Here is a 12,992-nt window from a genome sequence, read left to right as displayed (position 1 = left end):
GCTGTTAGTCATACATTGTTCCTTTCTTGCGCGCGTCTCAATACCATTAAGAAACAGACCCCTGGGGATTCAATGTATGTAAGCCGACAGATGGACTTATGCATATTCATTAATAGTAAAAGAAAATCAATGCATTGCTCATAAACTTCTATAAAAATCAAATTTTGATCAACAATATAATGGTTTAAGTCAAGTTGGGGTGATATGGCAAAAATCAAATTAAGCTTGAACCGATATTAGAGGCTGATAGTTTCTGATATTCTATGCTTTAATTGAACCGTTAATCATATCACAAAAACGCTTGAAAGTTTGTTATTAGATTTAAGTGGACAACAATACCAATGACCGACTTAACGCCAGTCACAATATCGCTGAAATATAAAGTTGTGATGGAAGGGCAATTTGGTCAATATGATTCTCTGTTCAAAGTCAACAAAAATCCAAAAGTATGTACTGCTTTTGAAAATCATTCAAAAACACAAAAAGATTTTCTTGTTTACATTTTATTTTTTGGATAAATTTCTGGTAAATATTTAGTTTTTATGTCAAAAATTTCAAAATACAAAAAAAAAACTTACATTTTTCTTTTTACATATTATTTAAATATTTATTTTATATTAATTTATGCATCGAGGCAACTCCTGCCTTGATACCAATTGAGATTATTTAATTATTTTAAGTTATCGGTTTCAAAACGTGAAAGAGTTTTTAAGGTATTTGATTATCGAGATAAAGGTGTTGGTGCATAATAACAGTAGTTCAGTATCTTGTGTTTTGTATGTGTCTGTAATCGTTTTAGATTGTTTGTTTGGTTTTGAATATTGTTTTGTATAAGTTCGTCTGAGATGTAGGTGAACTTGGAGAATAAGCGAAGTTATGACAACTTCGCCTAGTATGTTAGGCGAAGTTGTCGAGGTCTATTTAAACCTCCACTTCGGCTTATCGTGAGATAGTTTTTCCGAAAGTGTGTTAGTGATTATTGATATCACGTGTTGAAGTGTTGCAATACAATTGAGTTTTTTAGTATTGTGCCGTGAGTTTGTTTTATCGGTTCAACGTATTATCTATCTTACGCTCGTATCGTATTACGTGGGGATTCCGCACCCTCGTGTTACGAGATATTCCTGTGTGATCCGGCTGGGAACCTACAAAAGGTTCTCGGTAACTCTTTTATGTTAATGTTAAATATTTAAATTTATTAATTCCTTAATTTATTTTAGTATTTAAAATTGAAAATTTAATTTATTTAAAGTTAAAATTAAATAAAGTTTAATTCGTTAATTATGGATAACGAATTAGGTTGTTTTTAACGAACTACATTCTAGTTCGTTTACCTAATTCGCTTCCGCACTCTGTAACGAAACACACCCAGTTCGTTATGCATATTTAACGAATCAAGACACGAATTGAATCTAATTTGTCATGCCATGTATTAAATTAATTTTAACGAATCGGCTGATTCGTTAATTCAAATTTCTAACGAATCAGTTTGATTCGTACATTGGGAAGCATGTAAGAACTATGTATATAGGACTGCGTGAATACGAACCGTCCTATACACCTTCTTCATCCTCCTTATTTACACTGTTACTCTGCCAAATTTTTCCAGATTTATCAATCTTTGATTTTCAGTAATTTAAGTATACCATTGTGTTTGTAAGGTAACAACGATCATATCTTTGTAACTTTCGTCAAATATCACACACTTTTGATAGGGTAATTATATGAAGCTGATTACCGTGGTTTAAGGTCTCTTTGAACCTTAATTTTTACACTATAATGGAACAGGAATCGGTTATCTTGTTCATCGGAATGGATTTCCGAGTTCAATGGTACCCTTTAATTATCTTTTGAATACTGATTGTTGGGTTGATTATGTGTGACTATTTTCAGGGTTTATACGTTGTTTAAAACCCTAATTTTGATTACTTTAGTTTATGTTTTTGATCCACAAATCGTTATCATTTGAGTCACAATGAGTTTCCGAGAAATGTTTGGTCATTTGTTCGGATATCCATCGATAATTATGGATGAATTAATCTTGAATTTGCATGTTTGACTCTCTGTGTTCTTGATTAATTTTGACCTTGACCAGAGGAGTCAAAGATTAAGTCAGACCTTGACCATTCGTTAATCTTAGCGAATTGGAACTCATTCGTGTCCAAATCGTTAACCATTTCAAACGAACCAGAATACACGAATCATTTCCATAACGAATCGAATGTGAAATCGTTCAATTATAACGAATTAGTTGTAATTTATAACGAATCAAAATTTAATTCGTTTATTTATAACGAACTAGAAGTTAGTTCGCTATTTTTAATAGTGATTCGCTAGTTCTTCTTCGTTAAATTATTTACTTGATAGCAAATCAGTTGTTTCGTTACAATTTAATAAAGAATCAGACTGTGTCATTCACGATTGACATTCCAAATTTAATTATTTTAAATAATATAAAGTTTATTGATAAATTCATAAGTACTCAAATTATAAAAAACAAATAGTGTTTATAAATTTTATGTTTACTGACAGTTGACATTATTTATTCAGACTTATGGCTGATAACATGGAACAAAATCCGCCTGTTGATGCACCACAACAAGTTCAGGATGCACAACAAGTTCAAGATGCTGATCAACCAACGGAGGAAGTTCCTTTACTTCTTTATGACCCTCGGCATAATGTGTGTGCATTCGTTGATACAAACTTTCCTGATGAGGATGTCTTTTGTGGTATGCTGGCATTTATACGACGTTCTCGTATTCATTGCGCTGTTATTGCTAATCCGGATATTAGATTCAGCATCGTTCGTCAATTCTGGAACACTGCTCAATATGTAGAAGCTGAGGACCATATTGGTGTTGTGGTTAATAACAAACCAGTTGTTGTCTCAGCTGAAACAGTTTGAAGAGTGTTACAATTTGATGATACCATTGATGATCCTATTGAATATGATAAAGAACTGATCAAGGGACTGTTTAGACGATTGTTTTATGCCAGCAGTCTTACTGCGTCTATGTATAACAAGGCATACTTGTGTCCCCAATACAAGTATTTACTTCATGTTCTTATTCACTGCCTTGGTGGATGTAAGGCTGGGTTTGACGAATGCCGCATTTGTTGCACTTGTTCTGAACAAGCGTTACAATTTTTCTGAAATGATCTTCGATCATATGAAAGAAAATTGTATTCCTGGAAAACGACGCGTGAAGTTTTTGATGTATCGGTGTTTCGTCCAATTGTTTGTCAACGATGCTATCAGGGATTTGGTGCTTGATCCGAATGATGAGAATGATAAGTTTAAATTGGATAACATTAAGGCAGATACAATGCGAAGAATAAAACAGTACCGTCAATCTCCTCCTCCCAGATTCAAGAGATTTATTGGTCATCCTGCAAATCCTGATTATGTATGTCCTCCCGAGGATCGCTGGATCCATGATGACTCGGATTCGGAGCATGAGGAAGGAGAAGGTGGGAACAATGATGGTGATGATGGAGGTGATGGTGGTAATGGTGGTAACGGTGGTAATGGTGATGCAGCTCTTCGAGAACAACAAGCTGCAGTTGAAGTTGCATTAGCTGCTACTATTGCTGCTCAACGAGAACGTAAACGAAAGGGTAAAGAGCTGGCAACTAAAAGTTCATCAAAGCGTCGAGTGTCGGATGGGGCTGGCATCTCGTTTGGAGTTCAACCTCCAAGGTCGTCCACTCCTCAACGCCCGGCGATGCCGCTTACTACTAGCACCGCGGAGCTTACTTTAACGACTACGCTTACGTCGGATCCACAGCTTGGTATCATTCCTCACTCTGTTTTATCTCCTATACCAAGGCCGAAGACTGCTACTTCAGTGATTCCTCCTACACCAACGATGATGCCTCCACCAGATATTTCCTTTTTGAGGCTCAGTCGACCAATGGGTCTAGTTCAGCCAATTCCTCCTTCTTTTGCTGCTTCTCCGCACGATCAGCAGATGAGTATGGTATTGAGTCTCTTGCATTTGTATGAAAATCAAATGTCTGCTGATCGTATGAATTAAGAACGTATTATGAAGAATCAGAAGAAGCTACTCAGCTATGTTTCTTACTGTCAGAAAGAAACAAATGCCCTTCGTGGGATTGTTAAGTCTCAGGGTGTGAAAATCAAGGAACAAGAGGAGCTTATTTTGCAACTTACGTGGAAAGATGTGTTGGGTTTTATACAAGATTATCAAAGTTCAAGTTAACCATATTTAACATGAAAACGCAACGGAAGCTTAGATTTTAAAACTTGTTATGAACATACCATTATGTTAAAACTAAAACCCAAAGAACAAGGATCAATATTACAAGAACAATATGCTCACAAAATGTAAATTGTACCTTCTTCTACCTTTAGAAGAACAAGTGGATTGTTGAAGAGGATGGTGGATGAATGACAAGCCTCCAAAGAAGAAGACCTCAAGAGTGTGATACCCCAAGCTATTTGTGACAACACCAAGTTGTTTTGCTAGGATTTATGAACACTTAACAAGCTCACAAAGCTCTCTTTTTTCCTGCTGCTGCTGCCGTGAGTTTATGGAGAGGGAGAGAGAGAGTTTGAAGCTTGTAAAACACTTGATAAAGATGCCAAGAGTAGGACCAAAATGCATGTAATTTGTATGGAGAGTTTTTAAAACAAGATCACCTAACATGCAAAGGAAGCATGCAATTTAATTGGACCAAAAACCCCCACCCACATGGGGTGGCCGGTTATACTTATTATTATTATTATTTTTTTTTTTGTTTTGTTTTAACCATTTAAAACATCTCCATTCATTTTATAAAACTCATTTTTATAAAATGTTCATACATTTATATAATTATTTAACCAATTAAATAATTAATTTATATAAACAAATTATCCAGATAATTCATTTAAATCCTCAAGTGTGTTTGTTTAGAAAACCAATTTTCTAAACACGTAGTGTTCGGTATTCGTTTAAATGATCAAATCATTAAAAGAATACATTTGGTGTCGTCTAGCTTGTTATTGGGTATGACCCGACTTGGATCAAACACAGTTAGCCACATTAGTATAAGTATGTGTCTCGGGCATACGTAATTCCAACAATCTCCCACTTGCACGAGATACATAGAAAATTAATGTAAGTGGTGAATACCGCCTAACAACAGTTCACCACCCCTAATGTGTTTGACGAAGTGCCATTCAATAACATCATCCCTTCAAGTCCCTTACTTGATATGATTTAGGTGAATCTATCATTATATCCCTTTGTTACTAGATGTCATGTTGGATCTAAGAGACATAGGTGATCATTCTCTTTACAATTCAACTTAATCAGGCCTTAGACATCTAAACTCTCAACACATAAGAGGAACAAATTCCATCTTGACTGTATACGCCTCTCACTATCACTTTATACTCCACCTGAGCTCATCCTTATGTACCATCTTTTACGAATAGCGAAGGGGAGAGTCAAAGTGTAATACTTGGTGAAAATCAAGACCCAGTATACATCTCAGGTCTAAGGATAATATGAAATTCTCCTTTACTCAAAATTACTAATGATCAGGTCAATCGACTCCATGTAGTAATATTGAGAGCGGGTCAGTCCAATATTTGTATCCCACAAATATCTATGAACCTTGGCAGCATACCTATGTTCTGTATTCATTCCTTATGAATATCCACCAATCCTAGTTCATAATAGTCTTGCTGCATATTTGTTCCCACAAATGTGATCGACTACGGACTTTTAGAATAAGATAACTTATTCATGGATTAAACATGCAAAATTAGAATTTAACTCAAGATTCCATAATCATATAAAAGAGTTAAATTACAAAAGTCTTTTAAACTTTAATACAAAATAGATCAAATCCAATTACTAGAATATCGAAGTCCTAAGCCACTCGCATGACGCTCATGTTTCGGTCTTTCTAGGAGCTTCGTGAATGGATCCGCAAAATTTTGATCAGTTCCAACTTTGCGAATACATATCTTTCCCTTTTCAACTTCATCCCTTATGTAGTTGAATCTCCGCTCTATGTGCCTTGTCTTTTGGTGCGAACGAGGTTCCTTGATTTGTGCAATCGCACCCTCGTTGTCACAAAAGATTTCTAGGGGGTCTTGAATGGAAGAGACCACCCCTAGATCAGTAATGAATTTCTTCAACCATGCAGCTTCCTGAGCTGCCAATGAAGCGGCGATGTATTCTGATTCTGTAGTGGACAATGCTACCACTTCCTGTTTTGAGCTCTTCCAAGAGACAGCTCCTCCATTAAGAGTGAACACATACCCAGACTGTGATCGAGAATCATCTCGATCAGTTTGGAAGCTCGCATCCGTGTAACCTTTTATAGCGAGTTCCTCCTCACCAGATCCATATATCAGAAACATATCCTTAGTTCTCCTAAGGTATTTCAATATGTTCTTAACAGCCATCCAATGACTGTTTCCTGGATTCTGTTGGTATCTGCTTGTCATGCTCAAAGCGCATGACACATCCGGTCTAGTACATATCATCGCATACATGATGGATCCTATAGCAGAAGCATATGGGATTTGTTTCATTGTTTCTTGCTCATCCTTTGAGCTTGGACATTGAGCTGAACTCAATATAGTCCCTCTTTGAATAGGTACAAAACCTTTCTTGGAGTTTTCCATCTTGAACCTTTTCAAGATTTTATCAATGTATGTACTTTGGTTCAAACCTATCAAGCGCCTTGACCTATCCCTATAGATCTTTATTCCCAAAATATAGGCAGCTTCACCAAGATCCTTGATGGAAAATCTACTTCCAAGCCAAGCCTTAACGCTTTCCATGGTTGGAATGTCATTTCCAAATAGTAGAATGTCATCGACATACAATACTAAGAAGGTAATTATACTCCCACTAGCCTTTTTATACACACAAGCCTCATCAGCGTTCTTGATGAATCCAAAATTTTTGATTTCTTCATCAAAACGATGATTCCAAGTTCTAGATGCTTGTTTCAATCCATAGATTGATTTCTTTAACTTGCATACTTTATTAGGATGTTTCGGATCGACAAAACCTTCAGGCTGAACCATATAGACATCTTCCTCAAGATATCCATTTAGGAAAGCGGTCTTGACATCCATTTGCCAAATTTCATAATCATAATATGCAGCTATGGCAAATAATATCCTAATAGACTTTAGCATTGCCACAGGCGAAAAAGTTTCATCATAATCAACCCCTTGAGTTTGAGTGAAACCTTTAGCTACAAGTCTTGCTTTATAAGTATCCAAGTTTCCATGCATATCAGTTTTTCTTTTGAAAACCCATTTACTTCCAACAGCTTTGGAGTTGAGTGGTAGTTCAACCAATTCCCAAACTTGGTTGTCATACATGGATTGCATCTCAACGTTCATGGCTTCAAGCCATTTGTCACAATCATTCTTGGACATTGCATCACGGTATGTGGTTGGTTCATCAGAATCTACCACGTAGCAACCTTCTACAAAAAATCCATATCTTTCAGGTGGATTGCTAACTCTACCAGATCTGCGAACGTTTTGTGTGTTTTGATCAACCACTTGATCACTTTCAACAACCTCTTGTTGAGTGCTAGTATCAACCAATTGTGTATCATCTTGTGATTCTTGATCCTCATCAAATTTCACTGTTCTACTATTAGTTCCTTCCTCAAGGAACTTAGTTTCCAAGAACTTACCCTTTCGAGCAATAATAACATTTTGCTCACTAGGGTCGTAAAAGTAATATCCTATATCATCTTTAGGATAACCTATAAAGATACATTTAGTGGATCGGACTTCTAATTTGTTTGGGGTGTATTGCTTTACATAAGTTTCACAACCCCAAACTCTTAAGAATGATAGCGATGGAGCCTTTCCATGCCATATTTCAAAAGGTGTCTTCTCCACTTTCTTGGTTGGAGCCATATTCAATATGCGAACAGCGGAAAGTAAAGCATAGCCCCAAAATGATAGAGGTAAAGTGCTTCTAGCCATCATCGATCGAACCATATCTAATAGGGTACGATTTCTCCTTTCAGACACACCATTATGTTGTGGTGTTCCAGGTGGAGTAAGTTGTGAAATAATTCCACAACTCTTAAGATGATCTTGAAAAACACCACTTAGGTATTCACCTCCTCTATCACTACGAAGTACTTTGATTGTGGTCTTGAGTTGTCTTTCTACTTCAGTTTTGAAGTCTTTGAACATTTCAAAAGCTTCATCTTTGTGTTTCAATAAGTACACATAACCATATCGACTATAATCGTCAATAAAGGTAATGAAGTATCTTTCACCATTCCTAGTCATTGGTCTAAAAGGACCACATACATCCGAATGTATGATACCCAATAATTCTTTTGACCTTTCAAAAGTTTTATTAAAGGGTTGCTTTGTCATTTTGCCTTGTAAACAAGATTCACATACATCAAATGAATCATACTCATTTGTTTCTAGAATACCACTCTTGCGAAGAGTTTGCATGCGATTCTTGCTTATATGTCCAAGGCGACAATGCCAAAGATAGGAATCACCCAAGTCCTTCTTGAGTTTCTTGGTGTTGACATTGTACATTGAACTACTATGTGACGCACCAATTTGATCTATTTCATATATACCATTTATGGGTATAGCTTTAAAATAAAATATGCCATTCATCAAAACATGAATATCATAATCAATAAACTTAAGATCAAAGCCACATTGTTTTAAAAGAGACACGGAAATAATTTTTCTCCTTAACTTAGGAGCATACAAAACATTCTTCAAAATTACTTCCAAACCACTTGGAAGCTTTAACAAGTAGTCTCCTTGGGCTTGGACTTCAACTCTTGCTCCATTGCCCATAAAGAGACTAATGTCCCCTTTGTTGAGTTGTTTACTTCTTTTGAACCCCTGCAACAAATTGCAAATGTGAGTTCCACATCCGGTATCAAGTACCCATGTATTTGAAGAAATAACATTCAGTTCAACATATATAGTAAAGATAATACCTGAGGTATGCCCCGCATCCCTCTTATCTTTTAATGCATTGAGATAGGTCGGACAATTCCTTTTCCAATGACCTATCTCTCCACACTCAAAGCATGGATCTTGCGTCGCAACCTTTTGCTTCTTTTCCTTCGGTTTGTAGGGCGTGATGGCTTTCCTCTTTCCCTTTCCTTGGACGTGGCCCTTGCCCTTAGCAACACTTGCTTTGGGTTTGGAGTTATGTCCCCTTTTCCCTTCATCGATTGTTAGAACGGGTAAAACCTTTTTACCCATTCCCGCTTCGGCCGTTCTTAGCATTGCGTGAAGCTCACCAATGCTTTTGTCCCATCCATTCATGTTATAATTCATGACAAAGGTTTCAAACCTTTTGGTCAAAGAGTTGAGGATCAAATCCGTAGCCAACTCATTAGACACGGGACAATTCAACCTACGAAGCTTTTCGATGTAGCTTTTCATCTTTAGGACATAAGATGAGACGCTTTGGGTTTCCTCCATACGACATGCATGAAACGCTCGAACCGTTTCGAAACGTTCGGCTCTAGCTTGTTGAAGGAACATTTCCTTCAATTGAGTTATCATGTCGTATGCCCCATGATGCTCGAAATCCTTTTGGATTTCGGGAATCATAGTCCCTAACATGAGGCAAGAGGCTTGCACCGAATCTTTGGTGTACTTGACCCAATTGTTATAAGCCTCCTCATCTTCCACGTTAGGCTCGTCGGGAATGGGATCGTCTAAGACATATGATATCTCTTCTTGTTTGAGAACTATTCTCAAGTTGCGATACCAATCCATAAAGTTATTATGGTTTAGACGATCCTTTTCAAGGATGGTTCTTAAGGATAGGTTACGGGTGTTATGGGTAGAGGTGTTAGCATTGTTAGCGGCCATCTACAAAATTTAACAAAGTTTTATTTTAGTATTATAAACAATTTAATTATTAATACCCTTTTATTCCAAATTTTAAAATAATAATTAAATTCTAGAATCCAACGATAAATTAAATTTCGGTTAGGTGACCTTTATCCCGTTATTTGATTTAACAAGGTAGTCAATCTTGACAATTGCAACCCTTTGCAACTTCTAGAGGTATGGGACCATTCGAAATCCTTATTTCGTGTTGGCATGTTTATCCCATCAACACCATTGGACCCCATGCTTAGGTGACCTTTATCACATGGTTTCCAATTCAAGTCGTCCTACTTGTATAAACATGTAAGATTAACATACAAGTGGTTAGGTGACCTTTATCCCACAAATATGTTAATATTACCCTAAGTATATTAGTTTGCTCAAAATGGTTAGGTGACCTTTATCCCATTTAAAGTTCCCTAATACGTTAAGTGTCATACAAAAGGATGGTGTTAGACTTGTTTCCTTGGTAATTATGAAAAAGGGATTTTTAAGTTTTCCAATATTCTAGTTTGAAAAACATTATGCCATATCCTAACATGCATTTAGTAATATGGCGATTTTGAAAACCAATTTTCAAGGTTCAAGTTATAATAAAACCAATTTTATTATATGTGAGTAATCGCTTAGTTTTAATAAACCCATTTAATTAAACTAATTGACGCGATATTACCAAATATATATTAGAACCCGTTTCATGCTTGTTGTCGTTCCTATGTGACGGTTTGGATATCCTAATATCTATCAACCACACATTACATAAAGTAAAACAAACAACCAAGCATACATATGCAAAATATAGTCATAACCGAGAACCGCTAAGTTTGACCATACTTGTTAGCCGAAACAAGTATAGGTCATAAGTCACACCTAAGGGACAAAACATGACACAAGGATGGAATGTTGACTCCCACTTGACCTTGCATCCAAATGCTTCAAGTATCCTTTCCAAGTTGTTGTGTTCTTGTTGGGCTTGTTAATGGGCTCCAAACTTCCAAAAGTCTTCTTGGGCCCAAGAGTGAAATTTATGGGCCTAATGGGCTTGAATCCCATGATGGGCCGGTGAGGCCCAACAAGCCCAAAATTTCGGTCCAAGGCCCAAATCCACCAATTCTTGCATCTTCAATTTTTACAAAATGTATCCTAATACATATTTTTCTAAAAAAAAGAAAATGCAACTAATCTATTTATTACAAACCAACTTATGAATAAATAAATTACACAAGCCTAAGATTATGAATTATTACAACCATATTGAATAATAAACATAATCAACATACACAAACACCAATCAACACATCCAAGGTCTAGGTTTCGGTTATGACACATCCAAACATACCAAATGTTCTAAGCATGCAACCTAAGCAACCAATGCCCAAAATCACCAAATAAAATCGGCCCCCCCCCCCCCAAGAGGCTACGGCCCAAAATTTTTTATTATTTTTTTATTTTCAACATCCAAATGTTAATAATGGTTTCCTAAGATCTTTCCATGCATGTCAAGATCTTACAAATCCATGAGGGGTAAAATCCACCAAAATTTCGGACCCCTTTTTCACCCATGAAAAACCCGAAATCTATGAACATGTAAGAAGCATAAGTCCTTGTAACCGGCTCTTGATGCCATTGTTGGGTTTTATACAAGATTATCAAAGTTCAAGTTAACCATATTTAACATGAAAACGCAACGGAAGCTTAGATTTTAAAACTTGTTATGAACATACCATTATGTTAAAACTAAAACCCAAAGAACAAGGATCAATATTACAAGAACAATATGCTCACAAAATGTAAATTGTACCTTCTTCTACCTTTAGAAGAACAAGTGGATTGTTGAAGAGGATGGTGGATGAATGACAAGCCTCCAAAGAAGAAGACCTCAAGAGTGTGATACCCCAAGCTATTTGTGACAACACCAAGTTGTTTTGCTAGGATTTATGAACACTTAACAAGCTCACAAAGCTCTCTTTTTTCCTGCTGCTGCTGCCGTGAGTTTATGGAGAGGGAGAGAGAGAGTTTGAAGCTTGTAAAACACTTGATAAAGATGCCAAGAGTAGGACCAAAATGCATGTAATTTGTATGGAGAGTTTTTAAAACAAGATCACCTAACATGCAAAGGAAGCATGCAATTTAATTGGACCAAAAACCCCCACCCACATGGGGTGGCCGGTTATACTTATTATTATTATTATTTTTTTTTTTGTTTTGTTTTAACCATTTAAAACATCTCCATTCATTTTATAAAACTCATTTTTATAAAATGTTCATACATTTATATAATTATTTAACCAATTAAATAATTAATTTATATAAACAAATTATCCAGATAATTCATTTAAATCCTCAAGTGTGTTTGTTTAGAAAACCAATTTTCTAAACACGTAGTGTTCGGTATTCGTTTAAATGATCAAATCATTAAAAGAATACATTTGGTGTCGTCTAGCTTGTTATTGGGTATGACCCGACTTGGATCAAACACAGTTAGCCACATTAGTATAAGTATGTGTCTCGGGCATACGTAATTCCAACAAGATGATGCGCTGAAAAAGCTCAAGAACGATGATGAGGATCCAGATGAGTCTGGTGCTGGTGGTGAGACTAAACAAACTCAAGACCCAACTTCTGGTGCGGGTATGAGTTCTGTTGATGATTCAAGCAAGCAGGTCATTGTTTATCATGATTATTCTGCTGCAAAACCAATTGAGATGATTGAAACCGATACAGTCATATTTGTGGATGGATCGGAGGTGGTCAGGAGTATGGTGAATAGAGAGGAGATTGAAGAAGGTCAGTTTGTTGATAGGTCTCTAACATGAGAGCAGATTTCCATTCTGCTTGGTTTGAATGACGATAAGTTGACCTTATTAGAGACTGAACCGAATGTTGAGGTCGAGGATGATGAGGAGATCTTGAATGATCTGTTTATTCAGATGAATACGAGTTTTATTTATGAGAATGAGGAGGTTGTGGTTGAAGAGGTGCTGAGGAGTATCCTGACTTGTTTCAACACATAAATGTTGATCAAGGTGCTCCTGAATTTAATGAGGAAACTATCAAAGAAACAGAAGATCATCTTGAGAAAACGTCCAAAGGGAAGAAGGTC

The sequence above is a fragment of the Bidens hawaiensis genome, unplaced genomic scaffold (assembly GCF_021521415.1).
Source record: "Bidens hawaiensis isolate Kalapana, Puna unplaced genomic scaffold, B.hawaiensis_p1.1 tig00002355_1, whole genome shotgun sequence".
NCBI lineage: Eukaryota > Viridiplantae > Streptophyta > Magnoliopsida > Asterales > Asteraceae > Bidens > Bidens hawaiensis.
Note: the sequence above shows the minus strand (reverse complement) of the source record.